Below are 24283 nucleotides of genomic sequence, written 5' to 3'. Positions count from 1 at the left end.
GGTCCCTGAGCTTGGCTATGAGTATGGAGGGGACTATGGTATTGAATGCCGAGCTGTAGTCGATGAATAGCATTCTCACAAAGTTCCCCTTCCTCTTGTCCAGGTGTGATGCTGCTGTGTGCAGCACATGGGCTATGGCGTCCTCCGTGGACCTGTTGAGGCGGTATACAAATTGCAGGGGGTCCATGTTGATGGGGAGGGAGGAGCAGATGTAGCCCTTTACTAGCTTCTCAAAGCACTTCATGGCTATGGAGGTGAGAGCTACAGGGCGGTAGTCGTTGAGGCAAGCAGGCTTGGATTTTTTTGGTACAGGGATAATAGTGGACTTCTTCAGGCAGGTGGGGATGACAGCCTGTTCTAAGGACAGGTTAAATATGTCAGTGAATACCGGGGCCAGTTGGTCGGCACAGACTTTTAGGACGCGGCCGGGGATGCCGTCCGGTCCTGCTGCCTTCCTGATATTCACTTTTTTAAAGGTCCGCCTCACCTCATGCTCTGTTACCCTGAACACTGAGTCTCCATCAGCAGCAGACCCTCCCCCCCCATTGCCGTGGCTTGTGGGCTGGTGTTGTTATTACCAGCATCAAACCTCGCATAGAAGGTATTGAGGTAATTTGCTAAGGAGATGTCACTGTTCAGTTTGAGGGAGGTGCCTTTGTAGTCTGTCATCGTTTTGAGCCCCTGCCACATAGCTCTGGAGTCAGCCTGTTCAAACTGGAGTTCAATTTTATCCCTATAGCGCCGTTTGGCCTCTGTCACTGTCCTCCTTACATTGTATCGCGCCACCTTGTGGTCATTCATGTTGCCTGCCACCAGGCCGTCGTTGTATGCTTTGGTGCGCGCTTTCAGAGCTTCACGGACGGATTTGTCTACCCAGGGTTTTTGATTTGGGTAAACTCTAATTGTGGTAGTGGGGATTGTTTCTTCCACCAAAGTACGAACATAGTCCAGCACTGTCTCCATGTAGACATTAATGTTATCTGTGTCGCGGAACACGCTCCAGCAGTAGCGTCTCAGCAGCAGTAGCGTCTGGAACAGTGAACACACACATTGCAACAGAGCAAGGATAGTGTTTTCGCGACCCAAAACAAATCCCTGCTGTTTTATTCCGCAACGGGTCAAATGCATATAACATGCTTTGCAATCCTTGCCATTCCTTTATGACCACGTCGTGTTTAAGACCGGAATTAACGTCCCGTTAGCATAAGCTAACAACAAGCTAAAGCCCTGTTCAGAGCGACAGAGAACAGCAGAGTGGGGACTGGGAAGGAGGACTGGGAAGGAGGGGGGTGGGGGCATTCTCCCTCTGTGTGTGTGCGTTTGAAAAGATATGATGAAGTCAGACGAGTATATTATATTGATAGTAAATGTACTGAGGGTGGACAGACAGATGATGTTGATATTTAAACATAAAAAATACAATACATAATAAATGTATGCATGATCATCATGCAACATAAAACAATTGCAGGAACGGTTTGGGAGAGGAAGGGGTTGCATGTTCCAAAAAATTTACTTAAAGTTTAAAGCTCAATATATCAAAACGTGGCACTTTATAGTGAACAGGAGGTTTATTTGTATTAAAAACAATAAATAGTTTTTCATTTAAATGTCTGGAAGAGCTAAACATATTTTGTAATGTTTGTAATGTAATTCCTTACACGTAACGTGTCTGGCTGTGTGACGTCAACTTGTCAGCATGAAAATGACAGCCAAACATGGCACTGCAACTAAATAACACAAATACAATAGGCACATTTGTGACTGTTACAAATATAACACGTTTTATACCTGAGCTACAAGATTTTGGCCTGTGCTACAAAACGATCAACCTCTGTAGCACCAGTGCTATGTGCAAAAAAAGTTAACGTACAGCCCTGCAACTATTTAACTAAACAAATAGTCTATCTAGTGCTTCATGTGTATACAATAATTGCCTAATCTATTAACATGAACTAAAAAAGAAATCGATCACACGTTTCGTAAAGTTATTACGCCTTCTCTATTTAAACGACCACATCAAACAAGAGGTGGACGCGGGCAAATACTGCGGCATGGTCATGCTGGACCTACAAAAGGCCTTCGACACTGTCAATCACACCATTCTGATTGACAAGCTAAAAGCAATTGGTTTTGATAGTCTATCAGTGAGCTGGATGCAATCCTACCTGGAGGGGAGAGAGCAGATGGTGGAGGTAAACGGTACCCTATCCCCCCCCCTCACAGTAAACTGTGGTGTTCCACAAGGAAGCATACTAGGTCCGCTACTGTTCCTAATTTATGTAAATGACATGTCGTCAGCTTGTGACTGCAACTTGTTCCTGTTTGCGGACGACTCAGCCCTGCTGGTCTCTGACAAGAACAAGTTACAGGTTGAAAAAACCCTCAGCTCAGAACTAGGCAAAATCTGCATATGGCTCGCTGATAACAAACTATCATTACACATGGGCAAAACAGAGTCCATTCTCTTCGGTTCAAATAACAAACTCAGCAAGACCGACGGCTTCTCAGTTACAGTGGGTGACAATATTGTCACAAGGAAAGAAGATATTACCTACCTGGGTTCCATCCTAGAGGCAAATCTTTCCTGTGACAAAATGGCATCCAATGTAATAAAAAAAGTCAACCAACGAACTCGATTCTTGTACCGGATCTCCTCACTGGTAAACAAGAATACCCTGAAGACTCTAGCAGGAGCACTCATTCAAGGGTACTACGACTATGCTTGCACCTCATGGTACCAAAGCACCTCAAAGGCGCTAAAAACAAAATTACAAACATCTCAAAACAAACTGGTCAGACTACTGCTTGACCTTACTCCTAGAACCCACCTCACCCCTGCCCACTTTGACAACCTAGGATGGCTTAGAGTAGACGACAGAGTACAGCAACTTGCAATGGGCCTGGTCTACAAGATACACTACACGACCAAGGTACCCATGTACATGACAAAATACCACGATCACAACACCAGAGGGAGCTCCACAAATCATGTTAAACCCAGATTCGGCTCAAACAAGGGACTAAACACGTTTCGCAATTATGCCACATAAGATAAGATAAGATAAGATATTCCTTTATTAATCCCCTTGGGGAAATTCGTGACACACACATACAGCTCAACGTCTCATTAATGATATTAACAACAACACAATCATTACATTTTTACAGTAACAATGGCACAGCATAAATTCAACAGACATGTACATTTGTTGACACATGTCATCATTACAGGAGGCCTGAGACACTGTATGCGATAGTCGGCTGCATTCCACCATGTAGAAACATAGTGGATCGCGCCTGGTGAACTGGAGGGGGGGCGGAGTGGAGGGGGGGGGGGGTGCATTGGAGACTCGGGTAAGGAATTTGGTTGTGAAGCAGTCAAGGGGGCCCCCACCGACGCGCATCAGAGGCAGCCTGCCACGGCATATGGCGCCAGTTGAGTTACAACGACAGGGGCGGATGGGGGTAGGGGGGGCCTCATCAATCTTATCGCTTCCAGACAGTACAGTTTGTCTCCTCTTTCCCAGAAATCACATCGCCGGAGAGTCAACTCCTCCGCGTTGACCTTGGCCTCGGTCTGTTCCACAGCAGAAAGGATAAGGGGGGTGTGGGAAGGGGGAGGGGGGGGGGGGTGATAACATGCAGCTCGAGGCAGATATGCCGCATATGGTCAGAATCAGGTCAATTTTGTCTAATCATCGTCACCATCGTCGTATCCCCTATTACGGTACGGTGGCATCTTAATTTTCACGTCCCTAATTTCCGACGTGATATCCAGTATGGCCTGTGACCGCGAAAGTTCCTCTGCATGGTTAGAAGCAAGTCTCTCAAGAATTGTCTTCAAGCTTGACTGTTCGTCTACGTGGTAGAGTTCGCCTCTTTCCAACATGGTCTTGGAGCTCAATTGTTCATCACCGCGCAGGGTACTTAGGTCAGCGATCTTCTTAAACAGTTCCATTAGGTTTTCCTTGATCCCGGCCAGATCCCTGGCCAGGGAAATCAACTTCTTCCGAATTAGCTTCAGGCAGTACCAGATCCAGCAGCTGACGGAGCCCAGGCCGAGCAGCATGACAATTAGAAGATATACGTCCTCCACGTCGTTTATCTCCAGCGGGAAAAAGCATATCGCGAGCCAGGTCCCGTATGAATTTATGGTGTATCCCGCCTGATAGCTCCCAAGAGGGCATAATGGGTCATCCGCATTCTGCTTCCTTGTAGAGAATATGCGATCAATCGCTGTAAAAGCCCAGCTTATTAGATCCATATTACGGTCGAAAATCGAGTCGAGTTGAGGATTCTGTTGTAAAAAAGAAAGAAGAAAAAGGTCAAAACGTCTGAGCGTTTCCAGCGAGTGCAGATCTAGGCTCCGGTGAAACGAGCTGTAAGGGCTGGTACGGACGTCTCCAAACCGATAAGAGAGAGGCCTTGAGGTGTTTCTCTGGAGGAGGGAGAGGAGATAAAAATGCGACTGCTCCTGGGAAGAGAGTGTGGGTAGTGATCAATGTGGAACGCCCTACCCAAAGCTGTAAAGGAATGTGAATCACTACCCACTTTCAAAAACACTCTCAAAAAACACCTAAGGGAGACTGCAACCCGAAACTGGCCCCTGTAAATGTCCGAACACAACCCCCTCCAATGTACAGTAAATTACCAAGTATGGTCTTGTCAATAATCCAATGTACAGTGTTGTTTGTACAGTTGTACAGTGTCCCCCACCCACCCCTCCTACCCAACCCCCCCCCCCCCACTCCTACCCAACCCCCCCCCCCACCCACCCAACCACCTCCAATGTACAGTCCCCCCCCACCCCCACCTACCCAATCCAATGTACAGTTTCCACGCCTAATGTATATACTCTTTTCTTTCTGGACTCTTTTTGTATCACAAACAGTACTGTAATTGCAAATCTGGTATGTCATAAATGTATAGATGGAGCAGTACTGTCTATCTGTATGTCATGTATGTCATATATGTTACGATGAATTGAAAATGGGGGACCCTGATGTAAACAAGACGAAAGTCTTTCTCTGGTCTGCATCCCCTTAACAATTGTATGTATTGAGCTGTACTGTACTGTACCCATTCTGCAATCTGTTAATAAAGTTTTCATTCATTCATTCATTCATTCATTCATTCATTCATTCATTCATTCATTCATTCATTCATTATAGAAACGTCACCAACTTAACGTCCGCGGCAGGCGTCATTACTTTTACCAACAGATTTTCCGTTATCAAGGAAATGCAAAGCGGCTATCGCAATCGTTGTTGTGATAATAATCACTAAATGCATTCAGTGCTGGATCTAATCAAATGGATTTATCGAGACACGTTATGGAAATTTCAAGACCGGACCACACAGCTTCTGAAAAGTGATAATTACACGCTTCCGACGGCGATGGTCTACTCGCAGAACAAGTGAGTGTATCAGCCGCTGTGTTATGATTATTATGATACAAAATGTAAATGAATGAATGAATGAAAACTGTATTTAACAGATAAACAGTAAAAGGCACTCTGCAGGGATGTGATGTCATAATCAATCGTCACCTCACTAGAATAATATTTCCAACGTGAACCGCAAAGCTGAATTTTCACACAAAATGGACACGTTTTTAACTCGTCCATCGAAACAAGTTACAGTTCTGTATCGTTAGTGGCTTAGCTTGGCATCACTACTGCACTATCTCGCGTACGTGCACGCGTACTGAATAAACCACAAATGTACCTCTAATACCAGTATTAGTCTGACCACACCCCTCATCAGCTTACCTTCATAAGCAGGTGTGTGGTCACCTGCTCTCCTCCTTCTCGCTTTCACCACAAGGAAGAAGTGCCTCGGTAGATCCCCACACTTGACACCATGATGGAAGAAATTGGATTAGGAACAGCTTTGGGAAACAAGGATACGTTGACATCATATCTTTATTTTCTCTCTCACTTTTTTTCGAGAAAATACGGCGATATTGTCTTCGTACTGGAGGGTCTGGAAGATGATGATCATTCTAAAAACCCTCCACCGGTTTTCGTATTGGGAGCACGCCGCTGCATGCTTCTCAACTGCAGTTCCTTGCTGTGTTTGTTGGGGTGAAACCTGTCAGGCCACAGCTGAACTGTCGGACATGCCGCTGTTGTGAGAAGCGGTGCGTTCCAGGTTGGGTGAGTAGTGTTTGCTGGCGGGCTCCACTTGTCTGTTAGTGCTATGGGGGCTACTTGACAAAGTTTATGGAAACCGGCCCCAGACTGGGGTCCTTTGTTCAGCCACCTAGGCGACAGAAGGCCTTGGTCTGGAGACCATTATAGTTTTAACTAGTGGGCCGCGACCATTGACACTGGTGATCCCTGTGTGTTCTGGACGAGTGGATTCTCTCTGTCACCGTGTTAAGGCCCCATCTTTCATATCCAAATGAGAGTATTCCTTCACGAGGGGATATGTGCATGTAATGTGCGATAGCGGCAGATTCATGTTCAATGTCAGCTACACAGGCCAGTTGGTACTGTGCTGATCCGTCGGATGTGGTAATGTCACCGTTGTGAAGCGGTGTGGACATCTTGTTTTCTCTTTTCTCTTAAAAAGTGAGGAGAGGTTCAGAACGGCGGCCTGTCTGGGTGAGTGTTATGTCATTGTTTACATGTTCATAGCTTACGGTTAGCCGGTCAGCTGTTAACTGCTGCGTTAGCCTGCTGGATCGCTGCATGGCCTGCTTAAGGCCTACTATTAGCCAGTCGGCTGTTAGCTGCGGGGCTAGCATGTCGTGGTCGCTAGGTGACGTTAGCTTGCTGCTATGGCCATGGCCTGGCGCGGGGTAGCTTAGCTTCTCGCGCGCCGCCGGGAGCTCGCTTCTGATCGCGTGCGTCGTTAGATTGGCGTCTCGCGAGCAGAAGCAATAGCACCCGAACGGTTGGAGCAGCCGTTAGCTTGATGCTATTCTGTTGAACGTGCTTTGATTTTAACATGTTTTACACTCTTGACCACGACGTCATCCTTGACAGGGGATGTTCGTCGACCCTGCCCTGAGCCTGGACGGGGATTGCGTCAACAAAGAGGACTGTAGCGACTGGTTGGAGCGGCGACGCTGCCCGGATCGAACAACACAGGACGGCTGTGTTCTACGGTGTCTTGTGACTGCACTTCGCTGATCTGCGTTCCGGGTAGGTACGGGGTTGGCCAGACCTCATAACACGTCTTCTGGTTTTACTTTGCTAAATGTATTGTGAATAACGGTGTTTTTCCCAAAACGTGTGTTGCTGCAATGCATTTAGGATACGTTGCGGGTTGTGTGTGAGCTGTTTTTGTCACTGGCAGTTAGCTTCTCCGTGCAAACGGGATGTAATGATCTGGTTGTTGTGTGAGTAACGCGACCGTGTACTCACAACTAAGGTAACTAACCTATGAAGCTATGCTTGGTGACAAGTGAGTAAAAGAATATTCTTTCTCAGACTGTAATGACAATGAACAGTGTGTTCACACATTAACAGGTTTTCCTGTTTTAACTGGCCGTATTGAGGGTAAAATAGGAGGATTGTGTTTCCCCCCCCGGTTCCCTGGGGACTTTATCACCTCCTATCAGACATGTTGTGCATTAATTGTGTCTTTTGTGTGGTAGGGATACGATGTAACTCTTAGCTTGATTGCTGAGGTTGTGCTAAATCTGCTGGAGAAACTTATTTCCTAAAGGGAAATTGGTTTGGTTGCTGTCATGTGTGCTTAGCAAGGCCTGTGGTCGATACTAATCAAGAATGATGTATTCTCTCATTGTGAAAAAAACGGCGTTCCTCTGTTGAGTGTTTTTGCCATTTTTTGTAGGTGATGATGGGTTGTGTGTGTCATGTGACCTACAACTGGGTTGTACTGGCCACAGAAGCACATGTGTATGTTGGACCGGGGTTCTTAGAGCCCTCTCTATTCTGTGTTTTTCCTTAGTAAAAATCAGATGGCAGGTTAGCTCATGCGCTGTGTGGAGCTGTGAAACGCTTCATAGAGCTGACTATGACTGTGTCATATTCTCTTTTTGTCGTTACGTCGTATCATGGGTGTGGGGTCGTAAAGGGGTGAACTGGTAACCTTTCCTCTCCCCATTGTTCTGTCGGTCAGGGGTACACCCCCTGTCCTTCAAGGTTCCCGTCACGTGGCGGTTCGGCACGTTACGGGGGGGGGGGGGGGGGGGGGGGGAGGGGGTTCCTGGTCCCACGGCCTGGTATATTGGGCGTGTGCACCGCAGGAATTCCCCCGCCATAGAGTACGTCACCGTGCGCGTCTCTGTTGGTAGGACTTCCGTGTGCTGTTCAGGTCCATGTGATGGATCTGTTTTCAGGGGGGGTGGTCAGGGCTCCTCCTCACCAAGCGCCTATTCAGGCCTTCTGTGAGTTCGGACTCCTTCTTCCATGTGAGGAAGCCTCCATCAGAGTACAGAGCCTTCCTCCTCAGATTGTCAAAGTGAGTGGACCCTCTAGAAGGGTCCTTTTCTATTGTATGTATATTCGATTCAATTCGTTTATTGAGTGTGTATGGGTTCAGTGCCTCTTCCCCGGAGGCCCTAAAACCAGTTTTTTACATGGCTCAAGGTGCAATATATTCTTTTCAATCTGTACAGCTCGCGTGGGAAGTCTCTCTGGGGATCCCCGTCTCTTCCTATGGGAGGGTGGTGGGATGTAAAAATGTGAACATTTTTTACCCCGGCTGTGTAGACTGGGATACATACTGTTGATGCTTCCTTCTTTCTATTCCAGAAGTGTTGGAGTTAGGGAGTGTCACACCCCTCTTGTCGTTCCCCTGGGCGCCTTGGGGATTCAATGACAGGTCTAAATAGCCTGTTCATTGATGGGGGTGTGTCCCGACGCACGTATAGTGCTAGCTCGCTGTAAACAGGCGATTGACTGGCACGCCTTGGTTGCTTGTGGTTGAAACAGCGTTTTTATAAAGCAACTGAGATGGGGGTTTTTCCTCTTCCGACGACCACATCCCATGACCTGGGTGGGTTGTCGACGGATTCTCGTTCATGTCTGGGGGATGATGACGGGATGGATCTGAACATATGTAGTGGGGTCTCACGCCCTTGGGGTGGGCCACCAGGCGCGGTTCGTCCGAACGTCTGGGTGGCGCCTTCTTTTCATGTTAAGATCAACACGCATATCTGCCCTTCTCCTGGAGTAGGCATGTCGGCGTGGTTAGGGCACGGGACTGGTTCTGGTCACGCTGGTCCAGATCAGTTGAACCCGTTGTCCGCCGGGGATGCAGATCTGCTGTTCTGGTACCCTGAGGGACTTGGGCTTTTTTCAGGGGGAAAAATGCCGGGTCGGTCTGGGTGTCACAGGGTTAAGCGCTATGGAGACCCTGGTTGGGTATGTTTTTACTCAGCACTGTCGTCATGGCTTACAGCCATGCCATTCTGTACGCGCTCGATCTCGTCGGATCTCGGCCGCTACACAGGTTGGTCCTGGTTAGTACTTGGTTGGGAGACCGCCGGGGAATACCAGGTACGGTGTGCTTAGGGGCTGGTTCTCCATTATTTTTCGCTCCTCTCTCACGCATGGCGAAGAGGGGCCTGTGGGGTTTTTTTTTTGACCTCCTCTGGTGACCCTGTGCTTCCCGTACCGCCAGGCCCGGTCCGAAGTGATGTTTGCGACCCGTAGGCCTGGGTTAACCCTTTTTGGAAACTGAAACACTTGTACTGCGGTATAGCCGGTGTATGCCCGCAGGTGTGTTTTGGAGTTTTTTTCTTGAGGGGTTATAGGAACAACCACCGCATTGGGTAACACCGAGGTGGTTGATTCCCTGGTGTGTTGGAGCAGTGTCAACTCCCGGGTTCACCGTTTGAGGGTGCCCCTGCACGTTCATGACGTCTGCCAATCGTGTCAGCCTTCTCTGCCTCGACCCCTCTGGGTGGGGGTTTTTAAATGGAGGCTTGGTCATGCAACACCGCCAGCTTACGCTCCTTCCGCCGGGGCGGCTGTGTTCAGCTGTCCCCTCTGGCGCCTGTCTCGTCCGCAGTCTCCAGGCTAGGGTTAACAGCCTGTTGCCTGGTTTTTCCCCGGTGCGCTGCCTGCTTCCGTTGGTTAACCTTTTTGTGTGCTTACGGCCATGCTGACTGCCTGTTCTGCAGGGTCAGTGTGCCAGGCGGTGTACTATTGGGGGGACGGGGCCCGCTCGGCTTACGGCCATATCAACCTGAACACGCCCGATCTCGTCCGATCTCGGAAGCTAAGCAGGTTCTGGCCTGGTTAGTACTTGGATGGGATTCCGCCTGGGAATACCAGGTGCAGTAACTGAGGGGCCTTTGTCCGAATACGCTGGCGATGTGGGGGGCGGGGCACTACGTGCCCACCTGGTGGGGTCTTGATGCTGGCATCATGGACTTCTCCGGGCCCCCATTCCAGGGAGTCCAGTCCTTTTGGTGGGTCTGGGTCTTCCTTCGCGCTCCGCTGCTACGGCCTTGCCACGGGGTTGGGTTTGCCCTTGGCCCCGTGATTCTGGGGGCAGTAACGAGGTTGTTCCTCCGTTCGTTCCCGGGTGGCATGCGGGTTGTGCGTGTGTGTAGTCGTGGGGTCAGGCCACGGTCTGCTCACCCTGTGCGTTGAGTTGCTTGAGTGCCTCTTCGCACGGTCGGGTCCGTCGCCTTCCCGTGAAGCCTCTAATAGGGGGGATACCCTCCATTAGGGGGGGTCGGGGGGGCTCGGCCCTCCCTGTTCTGATGGTTTTGGGGGGCTGTCAGCGGGGTGTATTTGTCAGCCAAGTGGCTCCGCTTGGCCTCCCTTGTGCAGTAGTGATGCCAAGCTAAGCCACTAACGATACAGAACGATAGGTTATGACTATAACCAAGTTCTGTTAGTTAGGGGCGATGCTTGGCATCAGACGGCCGCTGCAGCCCTTGTCCTCACCTTGTGGTGAAAGCTTGGGAAGGAGGAGAGCAGGTGACCACACACCTGCTTATGAAGGTAAGCTGATGAGGGGTGTGGTCAGACTAATACTGGTATTAGAGGTACATTTGTGGTTTATTCAGTACGCGTGCACGTACGCGAGATAGTGCAGTAGTGATGCCAAGCATCGCCCCTAACTAACAGAACTTGGTTATAGTCATAACCTATCGTTACAAATACCAATTCAGTACCTTCCAGTACCAATTCGACCGCTGAGATTGCCCCAGTCAAACCAGCACTGTTCTGTTTCATTAGGGGCTCTGCTTGGCATCACTACTGCACTATCTCGCGTACGTGCACGCGTACTGAATAAACCACAAATGTACCTCTAATACCAGTATTAGTCTGACCACACCCCTCATCAGCTTACCTTCATAAGCAGGTGTGTGGTCACCTGCTCTCCTCCTTCTCGCTTTCACCACAAGGAAGAAGTGCCTCGGTAGATCCCCACACTTGACACCATGATGGAAGAAAGGTTTAGGAGCAGCTTTGGGAAACAAGGATACGTTGACATCATATCTTTATTTTCTCTCTCACTATTTTCGAGAAAATACGGCGATATTGTCTTCGTACTGGAGTGTCTGGAAGATGATGATCATTCTAAAAACCCTCCACCGGTTTTCGTATTGGGAGCACGCCGCTGCATGCTTCTCAACTGCAGTTCCTTGCTGTGTTTGTTGGGGTGAAACCTGTCAGGCCACAGCTGAACTGTCGGACATGCCGCTGTTGTGAGAAGCGGTGCGTTCCAGGTTGGGTGAGTAGTGTTTGCTGGCGGGCTCCACTTGTCTGTTAGTGCTATGGGGGCTACTTGACAAAGTTTATGGAAACCGGCCCCAGACTAGGGTCCTTTGTTCAGCCACCTAGGCGACAGAAGGCCTTGGTCTGGAGACCATTATAGTTTTAACTAGTGGGCCGCGACCATTGACACTGGTGATCCCTGTGTGTTCTGGACGAGTGGATTCTCTCTGTCACCGTGTTAAGGCCCCATCTTTCATATCCAAATGAGAGTATTCCTTCACGAGGGGATATGTGCATGTAATGTGCGATAGCGGCAGATTCATGTTCAAAGTCAGCTACACAGGCCAGTTGGTACTGTGCTGACTCCGTCGGATGTGGTAATGTCACCGTTGTGAAGCGGTGTTGACATCTTGTTTTCTCTTTTCTCTTAAAAAGTGAGGAGAGGTTCAGAACGGCGGCCTGTCTGGGTGAGTGTTATGTCATTGTTTACATGTTCATAGCTTACGGTTAGCCGGTCAGCTGTTAACTGCTGCGTTAGCCTGCTGGATCGCTGCATGGCCTGCTTAAGGCCTACTATTAGCCAGTCAGCTGTTAGCTGCGGGGCTAGCATGTCGTGGTCGCTAGGTAACGTTAGCTTGCTGCTATGGCCATGGCCTGGCGCGGGGTAGCTTAGCTTCTCGCGCGCCGCTGTGAGCTCGCTTCTGATCGCGTGCGTCGTTAGATCGGCGTCTCGCGAGCAGAAGCAATAGCACCCGAACGGTGGGAGCAGCCGTTAGCTTGATGCTATTCTGTTGAACGTGCTTTGATTTTAACATGTTTTACACTCTTGACCACGACGTCATCCTTGACAGGGGATGTTCGTCGACCCTGCCCTGAGCCTGGACGGGGATTGCGTCAACAAAGAGGACTGTAGCGACTGGTTGGAGCGGCGACGCTGCCCGGATCGAACTACACAGGACGGCTGTGTTCTACGGTGTCTTGTGACTGCACTTCGCTGATCTGCGTTCCGGGTAGGAACGGGGTTGACCAGACCTCATAACACGTCTTCTGGTTTTACTTTGCTAAATGTATTGTGAATAACGGTGTTTTTCCCAAAACGTGTGTTGCTACAATGCATTTAGGATACGTTGCGGGTTATGTGTGAGCTGTTTTTGTCACTGGCAGTTAGCTTCTCCGTGCAAACGGGATGTAATGATCTGGTTGTTGTGTGAGTAACACGGCCGTGTACTCACAACTAAGGTAACTAACCTATGAAGCTATGCTTGGTGACAAGTGAGTAAAAGAATGTTCTTTCTCAGACTGTAATGACAATGAACAGTGTGTTCACACATTAACAGGTTTTCCTGTTTTAACTGGCCGTATTGAGGGTAAAATAGGAGGATTGTGTTTTCCCCCCCCGGTTCCCTGGGGACTTTATCACCTCCTATCAGACATGTTGTGCATTAATTGTGTCTTCTGTGTGGTAGGGATACGATGTAACTCTTAGCTTGATTGCTGAGGTTGTGCTAAATCTGCTGGAGAAACTTATTTCCTAAAGGGAAATTGGTTTGGTTGCTGTCATGTGTGCTTAGCAAGGCCTGTGGTCGATACTAATCAAGAATGATGTATTCTCTCATTATGAAAAAAACGGCGTTCCTCTGTTGAGTGTTTTTGCCATTTTTTGTAGGTGATGATGGGTTGTGTGTGTCATGTGACCTACAACTGGGTTGTACTGGCCACAGAAGCACATGTGTATGTTGGACCGGGGTTCTTAGAGCCCTCTCTATTCTGTGTTTTTCCTTAGTAAAAATCAGATAGCAGGTTAGCTCATGCGCTGTGTGGAGCTGTGAAACGCTTCATAGAGCTGACTATGACTGTGTCATATTCTCTTTTTGTCGTTACGTCGTATCATGGGTGTGGGGTCGTAAAGGGGTGAACTGGTAACCTTTCCTCTCCCCATTGTTCTGTCGGTCAGGGGTACACCCCCTGTCCTTCGAGGTTCCCGTCACGTGGCGGTTCGGCACGTTACGGGGGGGGGGGGGGGGGGGGGGAGGGAGTTCCTGGTCCCACGGCCTGGTATATTGGGCGTGTGCACCGCAGGAATTCCCCCGCCATAGAGTACGTCACCGTGCGCGTCTCTGTTGGTAGGACTTCCGTGTGCTGTTCAGGTCCATGTGATGGATCTGTTTTCAGGGGGGGTGGTCAGGGCTCCTCCTCACCAAGCGCCTATTCAGGCCTTCTGTGAGTTCGGACTCCTTCTTCCATGTGAGGAAGCCTCCATCAGAGTACAGAGCCTTCCTCCTCAGATTGTCAAAGTGAGTGGACCCTCTAGAAGGGTCCTTTTCTATTGTATGTATATTCGATTCAATTCGTTTATTGAGTGTGTATGGGTTCAGTGCCTCTTCCCCGGAGGCCCTAAAACCAGTTTTTTACATGGCTCAAGGTGCAATATATTCTTTTCAATCTGTACAGCTCGCGTGGGAAGTCTCTCTGGGGATCCCCGTCTCTTTCCTATGGGAGGGTGGTGGGATGTAAAAATGTGAACATTTTTTACCCCGGCTGTGTGGACTGGGATACATACTGTTGATGCTTCCTTCTTTCTATTCCAGAAGTGTTGGAGTTAGGGAGTGTCACACCCCTCTTGTCGTTCCCCTGGGCGCCTTGGGGATTCAATGACAGGTCTAAATAGCCTGTTCATTGATGGGGGTGTGTCCCGACGCACGTATAGTGCTAGCTCGCTGTAAACAGGCGATTGACTGGCACGCCTTGGTTGCTTGTGGTTGAAACAGCGTTTTTATAAAGCAACTGAGATGGGGGTTTTTCCTCTTCCGACGACCACATCCCATGACCTGGGTGGGTTGTCGACGGATTCTCGTTCATGTCTGGGGGATGATGACGGGATGGATCTGAACATATGTAGTGGGGTCTCACGCCCTTGGGGTGGGCCACCAGGCGCGGTTCGTCCGAACGTCTGGGTGGCGCCTTCTTTTCATGTTAAGATCAACACGCATATCTGCCCTTCTCCTGGAGTAGGCATGTCGCCGTGGTTAGGGCACGGGACTGGTTCTGGTCACGCTGGTCCAGATCAGTTGAACCCGTTGTCCGCCGGGGATGCAGATCTGCTGTTCTGGTACCCTGAGGGACTTGGGCTTTTTTCAGGGGGAAAAATGCCAGGTCGGTCTGGGTGTCACAGGGTTAAGCGCTATGGAGACCCTGGTTGGGTATGTTTTTACTCAGCACTGTCGTCATGGCTTACAGCCATGCCATTCTGTACGCGCTCGATCTCGTCGGATCTCGGCCGCTACACAGGTTGGTCCTGGTTAGTACTTGGTTGGGAGACCGCCGGGGAATACCAGGTACGGTGTGCTTAGGGGCTGGTTCTCCATTATTTTTCGCTCCTCTCTCACGCATGGCGAAGAGGGGCCTGTGGGGGTGGTTTTTTGACCTCCTCTGGTGACCCTGTGCTTCCCGTACCGCCAGGCCCGGTCCGAAGTGATGTTTGCGACCCGTAGGCCTGGGTTAACCCTTTTTGGAAACTGAAACACTTGTACTGCGGTATAGCCGGTGTATGCCCGCAGGTGTGTTTTGGAGTTTTTTTCTTGAGGGGTTATAGGAACAACCACCGCATTGGGTAACACCGAGGTGGTTGATTCCCTGGTGTGTTGGAGCAGTGTCAACTCCCGGGTTCACCGTTTGAGGGTGCCCCTGCACGTTCATGACGTCTGCCAATCGTGTCAGCCTTCTCTGCCTCGACCCCTCTGGGTGGGGTTTTTTAAATGGAGGCTTGGTCATGCAACACCGCCAGCTTACGCTCCTTCCGCCGGGGCGGCTGTGTTCAGCTGTCCCCTCTGGCGCCTGTCTCGTCCGCAGTCTCCAGGCTAGGGTTAACAGCCTGTTGCCTGGTTTTTCCCCGGTGCGCTGCCTGCTTCCGTTGGTTAACCTTTTTTGTGTGCTTACGGCCATGCTGACTGTCTGTTCTGCAGGGTTAGTGTGCCAGGCGGTGTACTGTTGGGGGGACGGGGCCCGCTCGGTTTACGGCCATACCGACCTGAACACGCCCGATCTCGTCCGATCTCGGAAGCTAAGCAGGTTCTGGCCTGGTTAGTACTTGGGATACCGCCTGGGATTACCAGGTGCAGTAACTGGGGGGCCTTTGTCCGAATACGCTGGCGATGTGGGGGGCGGGGCACTACGTGCCCACCTGGTGGGGTCTTGATGCTGGCATCATGGACTTCTCCGGGCCCCCATTCCAGGGAGTCCAGTCCTTTTGGTGGGTCTGGGTCTTCCTTCGCGCTCCGCTGCTACGGCCTTGCCACGGGGTTGGGTTTGCCCTTGACCCCGTGATTCTGGGGGCAGTAACGAGGTTGTTCCTCCGTTCGTTCCCGGGTGGCATGCGGGTTGTGCGTGTGTGTAGTCGTGGGGTCAAGCCACGGTCTGCTCACCCTGTGCGTTAAGTTGCTTGAGTGCCTCTTCGCACGGTCGGGTCCGTCGCCTTCCCGTGAAGCCTCTAATAGGGGGGATACCCTCCATTAGGGGGGGTCGGGGGGGCTCGGCCCTCCCTGTTCTGATGGTTTTGGGGGGCTGTCAGCGGGGTGTATTTGTCAGCCAGCGGCTCCGCTTGGCCTCCCTTTGTGCAGTAGTGATGCCAAGCAGAGCCCCTAATGAAACAGAACGTTAGGTTATGACTATAACCAAGTTCTGTTAATTAGGGGTGACGCTTGGCATCAGACGACCGCTGCAGCCCTTGACCTCACCTTGTGGTGAAAGCTTGGGAAGGAGGAGAGCAGGTGACCACACACCTGCTTATGAAGGTAAGCTGATGAGGGGTGTGGTCAGACTAATACTGGTATTAGAGGTACATTTGTGGTTTATTCAGTACGCGTGCACGTACGCGAGATAGTGCAGTAGTGATGCCAAGCGTCACCCCTAATTAACAGAACTTGGTTATAGTCATAACCTAACGTTATCATGTTGTGTTCCCATGCTAAACCAGCACTGTTATCATGCTGTGTTCTCATGCTAAACCAGCACTGTTATCATGTTGTGTTCTCATGCTAAACCAGACTGTTATCATGTTGTGTTCTCATGCTAAACCAGACTGTTATCATGTTGTGTTCTCATGCTAAACCAGACTGTTATCATGTTGTGTTTTCATGCTAAATCAGACTGTTATCATGTTGTGTTCCCATGCTAAACCAGACTGTTATCATGTTGTGTTCTCATGCTAAACCAGACTGTTATCATGTTGTGTTCTCATGCTAAATCAGACTGTTATCATGTTGTGTTCTCATGCTAAACCAGACTGTTATCATGTTGTGTTTTCATGCTAAATCAGACTGTTATCATGTTGTGTTCCCATGCTAAATCAGACTGTTATCATGTTGTGTTCCCATGCTAAACCAGACTGTTATCATGTTGTGTTCTCATGCTAAACCAGACTGGTATCATGTTGTGTGATCCTTTTCTGTATTAAAAAAAAGAATACATGATTTTCTGTTTGAGAAATGGTCACACTATTGCTATATTTATTTATACATTTAGACCTGAAACGCCTGCTAATAATGCATTATATAGCCTGCATATACACACAAATGTGTTTCCCGGTTTCAATGGGTTAAATTAAACGTTATTTTGAAAGCAAGCACTTTTGTCATCATTGTAGCAAAAAAGACAGGACCGGAAAAGTCTTTATCGTATGTAGGGGTGCCCTGGAATATTTTATTGGACACAGGGGTGCCTTGGCAGCAGAAAGGTTGAGAGCCCCTGCTCCAGAACAGCGAAGTGGGTATGCTCCTCGAACAAGGAGACGCAGGAGACGCATGGCTAATTGGTGAGTATCTGTGCGTATAGAATTGTTCTTGCACCAGTATAGGCTTCTATTCCTCTAATGACATGTTTTATTAGGAGACCGTGGATATGCACTGGCCCCATGGCTGATGACCCCAGTCGCCAACCCTCACACCGCGCAGGAGGCGGCGTATAACGAGCGCCATGCGCGCACCCGGTCCACCGTGGAGCGCACAATTGGGTCGGTAAAGAGACGCTGGATGTGTTTGGATGCAGCAGGTGGCAAGCTGCTGTACAAGCCGGATAAGGTGTGGATGAAGGCAACAGCTGATAAATTGTTTCGGCCGTGTCGTGTTAAAACATGTATGAGTGCCCACCTCAGCCCAATACAATCATATGTTGCATGTCATTTATTGTGGCTTATTTATTCTTTCCAGGTGTGTACGATTATCATGGCCTGCTGCGTCCTGCACAACATCACGGAGAAGCGTGGTGTCCCGCTACCCCTCCAGCCACCTCAACAACCACCTGACCAGGACATGCATCTTGACCCATTAATGGGCCCGGATAATAGGCGTGCTGTCTTAGTCCGACAGCAATTAATTGCACGCATGTGAATAGATTATTCACATGCGTGCAATTAATTCCTATTCATAGGTGAATTAAATCTGGACCTGAATTCGACTTGCTTGCTTCTGTCATTATTCGATGCAGTTTACAATGTATACCAATAACTAAACACATCACTCAGTAATACTCAAAGGGTGTCAGGGATGTTTATTGTGGGTGCCCCTGTAACCGGAGCTGACGCTGCTGAAAAGAACCCCCTTATAATTATCCACTCCCGATATCAGTACCTGAATTAATGAATGGAAACTTTATTAACAGATTGCAGAATTTACAATACAGTACAGCTCAATACACACAATTGTTAAGGGGATGCAGACCAGAGGAATACGTTTGTCTTGTTTACAAGGGATCCCCACCTCCATTTCAGCATTGGTGAAATTCCTACGCTGTTGCTTAGAGGCAGGTGCGCTTCCAACCGTGTCAGAACGGCGCTTTGACATTTCAGCGAGGGTTTGCACACTGCCCATTGACTGCTTTATAAGGACTGTCGGGGGCGTGGTTTGTATGCAAATGAGCTGAACGGGAACGTGCTTTGGAGTTTACGACAGAATGCCATTCTCCAAGCAGATATCAGATCATATAATTTCTGCGACCGTTTCAGCCACTTAAGACATATCTCCAGCACGTTCAGGACTCAGAGTGTACTTGTCATAGATTATCTCTCAGTGGTTCCAAGATAAGTCTTCCAGAATATATCTTTGAAAAATTTTCGGGAATGAAACCCAGTGTCAGCACTTGATTGCGTTAAACCGTTCCGCTACACTGTGTTTGGACAGTCATCTTTTTCTGTAATAGTGGGTCTCATTCTCGAACGAAGTTACAACAAAATATTTTGTCTTAGCCAGATTTCGGCCTATTTAAGACATATTAGGGCTGGGAGTGGGAGTCCTCAAATTTTCCTGAGATCTTATTTGAGAGCAGATCTAAGAGTGCTGAGGAGCACACTTAAATATGCTCTCAGCCCACGATCAAATCTCATGATTGATTGACTAATTTAAAATGTCATTATAACTTGACAGACTGTGTTCTCATAGTGATTCCTTCATGTTAACGCTACAGGCCTCCTTGGAATTAATTACTTGATCATAATTAAAATAAATATGACAATATTTGTACGATAAGAAATTACGCATTTGATGTCGGAAAAATAAATAATATGGATTCATCTGATCACAGGGCAGCTGGATTAACCATATCTGAACCAGCTATTTTGGACAAATGTATAATTACTTTAATTACTCAGATATTCAAACACAATTATGCAATTATTGTGAAATGATTGAAAATAATAATAATTTAATGCCTTCTGTGGAATTTGCATTTCTTATTTGTTACACATCTGTTTTAATTATTAATTATATACATTTGAAAGAATGCAGGTCAACATGCAATGTATCCCATTGATTGGTATACAATGGGACAGACCTTTGTTTGATTGATTGATTGAAAACTTTATTAACAGATTGCAGAATGGGTACAGTACAGTACAGCTCAATTACATAAGGGGATGCAGACCAGAGAAAGAATTTCGTCTTGTTTACATCAGGGTCCCCCATTTTCAATTCATCATAACATATATGACACACACGACACAGATAGACAGTACTGCTACATCTATACATTTATGACATACCAGATTTGCAAATACAGTACTGTTTGTGCTACAAAAAGAGTCCAGAAAAGAGAGTACATTTGACGTAGAAACTGTTGGAGGAGGTTGGGTAGGAGGGGTGGTAGACTTACACTGTACAAGCAAAACTGTACATTGGAATATTGACAAAACCATACTTGGTCATTTACTGTACATTGGAGGGGGTTGATATAGCTATAAACCTGCATTCCTTCGAATATATCATTAATCAATTAAACTTATATTGAAATACACTATATAGCCTATACACCAACACTGAAATGACAGTGGATAAATAAATAAGAACTAAAGCTAATCGGTGGAAATAGACTGCATTAATATTCCATAACAAGTCTTGTGTGCGCCTACGAATGAACAGTAGCCTATAGGCTTATTTATGGAATAATAAGCCATACTGCGTTCATTCATTACGCCGGCCGGCCCGTAGGCTATATATATTATATGTCATTCATTCATTCATATACAGTACTGCGTGCGCGTGTGTGTGTGCGCGCGCGCTGCGGCAGGTGTGTACCGCGAGCTGTATATGATGCCAATACATTAATCTAATCTAGTTTTGATGGGCACAAGCGTGATTATGAAACCTAGCCGCATTTCTCGGAGACGCTTTCTGATTGGCACTGACTGACGCTAGGTTTCGTAATCATGCGGCTCTCAAAGCACTTCCGCCATTCCATTTCACACAGCTGCGTCACCAGTTGCTTTATAAGGACTGTCGGGGGCGTGGTTTGTATGCAAATGACCTGAACGGGAACGCGTTTTGGAGTTTACGACAGAATGCCATTCTCCAAGCAGATATCAGATCATATAATTTCTGCAACCGTTTCAGCCACTTAAGACATATCTCCAGCACGTTCAGGACTCAGAGTGTACTTGTCATAGATTATGTCTCAGTGGTTCCAAGATAAGTCTTCCAGAATATATCTTTGAAAAATTTTCGGGAATGAGACCCACTGTCTACAGATATGTAAAAGGATTATGTGCAGGTAAGTACACAGGTGTGGATAGATCTATATATGGTCGATGAATTTCATCGATTGATTTCATGATTAGGCCGCTATAGATTAGATTAAATTAGGTATAGTGCAGATGTAACCCAGATTTCAGATTCATAACTATTTAAGTCATAAGAACATAAATAGTTAATGCCATTGAATAAGAACATAAATAGTTAATGCTATTATGTAAGAACATAGGTAGTTAATATTATTGGGTACCAAGTCCTTTGAATTACAGCATTGCCCTTTAATTTGCGTCATGACGTGAGATGACGCGAGATAAGATATCACGACAGCCACGCCTTGCTTTACAGCAGGTGAGTCTTGCGCACGCGCAGATGAGATTACAGAAACCACGGAGATAGACACGCAGTTGAATGCTGCTGGATAACGAGATGAAATAGCATGATAAAACCAGTTATCAAACAGTTGTAAAAGATTCCCCCAGTTGCAAAACCGAAGAAGCGTTGCAGTAAAGTAGCTGTAGCCTGCGGTTTTGGTGAGTTTCAATCAATATTGTGCTATTCAATTGTTGAGTGTGCAGAATGGTTAGCTCCATGCTACAAGCTAATAACGTTAACGTAGTTTCATTCTGAGTCATACACGAACTGCCCAGCTCAATTTGGTTAAATGAAAACTAGGAAGGAACCATTTCAGAAGTACTTATAATTAGGGATGTCCCGATCCGATTATGTGATCGGGATCGGGGCTGATTGCGTGATTTTCCGAAGATCGGGATCGACAAAAAAATTAATAAAAATCGGAATTTTATTTTTATTTTTTTAACTTTTTTTTTTTTATTCAACAAACATGACCATGTTCACGTCTTAAACTCATACTGAGGCCTTAGTTTTGGTTTTAAATTGTATATCATCATTCATTTATTTATTGTCACACAGAGCAGAAGAATTTTGCCAAAACAAACCAATATTATCCAGCTGCAGAACGCCTACCAGCCACACTCTCAGACCCAAATTAAATTATTATTATTTTTTTAATCCCAATTTCTCACATTACATTCACCCTGAATGTTGACGTTATCCAGGTGAAAAGTTAACTTCAATCAAGCGAGGCATTGCAATCCTTGACATAAATCATTTGATGTATAATTAAATCAAAGGAAATGCGTTTGGGTCTGAGAGTGTGGCTGGTCTGCCGTTCTGCAGCTGGATACTATTGGTTTGTTTTGGCAAAATTCTTCTGCTCTGTGAATTCTTCTGCTCGTTCCCTGCACATTTAAAGGTTTAAATTAATATGTTTAAACATTTACCTATTGAAGTGATAAACTGATATAGAGTTTACTGACGATAAAAGGATACATCCAATATCCAACCTTGAACCTAGCTTTTAGCTAGAGATAACCTCAGAGACGTCTGAACCAAACCTAATGTGTTGATCCAATCAACCTAGGGCTTGATATCGAACTAACCCTCCTTAAAGGAGAGGTTACTGAAAAAACCTAAAAGGGATACTTCGAACCACTTTACGTCTGTATGTATTGTTACTGTCTAGCTAGTGCGCTTTTAGTTAATAAACTGGTTATTATTATAATTCTGTCTCTGGTCCACTATTCTTTTAATTGTGCATATTACTCCTCTCCTCATTCGTACCTAGAACTGTGCCCGTGGCGAACAGCTGTTACAAGTAAGTGACACAAGTGCTACACATATTCTTTAGGTTAGTTAGGCTATAGTTTAGATTCAATTAGGTATAGTGCATATTCTTTAGGTTAGGCTATAAATTAGATTAAAATAGGTATAGTGCATATTTTTTTGATTAGCTGCTATAGATTAGTTTAAATTAGGTATAGTGCATATTATTTAGGTTAGGCTATAGATTAGATTAAATTAGGCATAGTGCATATTCTTTAGGTTAGGCTATAGATTAGATTAAAATAGGTATAGTGCATATTCTTTTGATTAGCTGCTATAGATTAGTTTAAATTAGGTATAGTGCATATTCTTTAGGTTAGGCTATAGATTAGATTAAATTAGGCATAGTGCATATTCTTTAGGTTAGGCTATAAATTAGATTAAAATAGGTATAGTGCATATGCTTTTGATTAGCCGCTATAGCCGTTGTCTACCGGGCTCCCTATCTGTGGAACAAATTACCTGCTGTCGTCAGGGGCGCCTGCTTTGTCGAAGCTTTTAAATCCCTGCTTAAGACCCATCTTTTCTCTCTCTCTTTCAACCTACCCTGATCTCACCTGGTCGGGGACTGACCTTTAGATTAATCTGTCTAGTTTAGTTAGGATGTCTATTTTCTCCCATGTCTGCTTTTCTGCAGACATGGGAGAACCTTTTAACCTCTGTCTCTGTCTCAACCGGTCCCATGGAACAGCTTCATACCGCCTTCTGTCTGGCCTGCAGTGCTGAACCTTCTGAGTGACTCCTCCTGCCCCCTCGGGGCATACGGCCCTGAGCTATTGTCTTGTATCTCACCCTGTATCCATACGCTTGCAGTAGTTCTATCTATTACTCTATTTCACAATTTTCTTATATGCTATGATTCTACTGTGACCATGTATGCATATGCTCACTACATGTATTTATTGCTCCATCTCCACCCACTACAAACATGGGAACTCTCTAACCCCCCCCCCACATCTCTCTGAGTGCTTGTCTCGTAGTGCTGACCAAGGTGGTGGATGTCTCAGGGTCTTGGCCAAGATTGCAGTGACTGTTCTACGTGCACCACCGAGGCCATGGATCAGCTTCTTACCGTCTTCTGTCCGTGGTCTGTCAACGTGGTTTGTCGTCTGTCAATGTGGTTTCATTGCTGGGTTAAGTACTTCTATTCTATTCACTTAATATGCTTACTTCATATATCTATTCTATCCACATATATGCTTGCTTACCACTTGTATCTATTGCTATGTCCGGCCATTACAATCACGTGAGCTGTCTAACGCCTGTCCCGTCTCCCTGTCTCCCTGTGAGTTGCTGTCCCGGAGTGATGACCGGAGTGTCGGACGTCCCGTGATGAAGACCGGGAGGATGCGACCCTCTCTGCGTGCCCTCCTGTCTCCCTGTCTCCGGCTGTCTTGTAGTGATGACCGGAGTGCTGGACGTCCCGCGATGATGACGGGGAGGTTGCGACCCTCTCTGCGCCGCCCCCTGTCTCCCTGTCTCCGGCTGTCTCGGAGTTATGACCGGAGTGTTGAACGTCCCGTGATTAAGACGGGGAGGACGCGACCCTCTTTGCGCCGCCCCTGTGCCTCAAATAGATCCGCTATCAGCTCTATCTTTAATCTTTCAAAATGTTCAGTTGCTATTGCTATCAGCTCTATCTTACATTTTTTCTAAATGTTCAGTTGCTATTGCATGCACTCATCTGTGTTTCACTACGCACATGAGTGCATGCTTACCAACTGTCCATCTGTAACACTACTATCACCGACATCTAAGAAGGGAGATCCCCCCTTGAACGGCCCTTCTAAGGTTTCTCTCCTCCACATTGCCTGTGGTGCATTTTTTCCTATTGCTAGGTTTTAGTGAGTTTTTCCTTACCTTCGCCTTCCTTACCTTTTGTTTTTGTGCTATGTTTTGGAGACAGTGTTTTCTCCCCCTTGCTTTCCC

Source organism: Notolepis coatsorum, assembly GCF_963971535.1.
Source record: "Notolepis coatsorum genome assembly, chromosome: 4".
Lineage (NCBI taxonomy): Eukaryota > Metazoa > Chordata > Actinopteri > Aulopiformes > Paralepididae > Notolepis > Notolepis coatsorum.
This window is presented reverse-complemented; position numbering follows the sequence as displayed.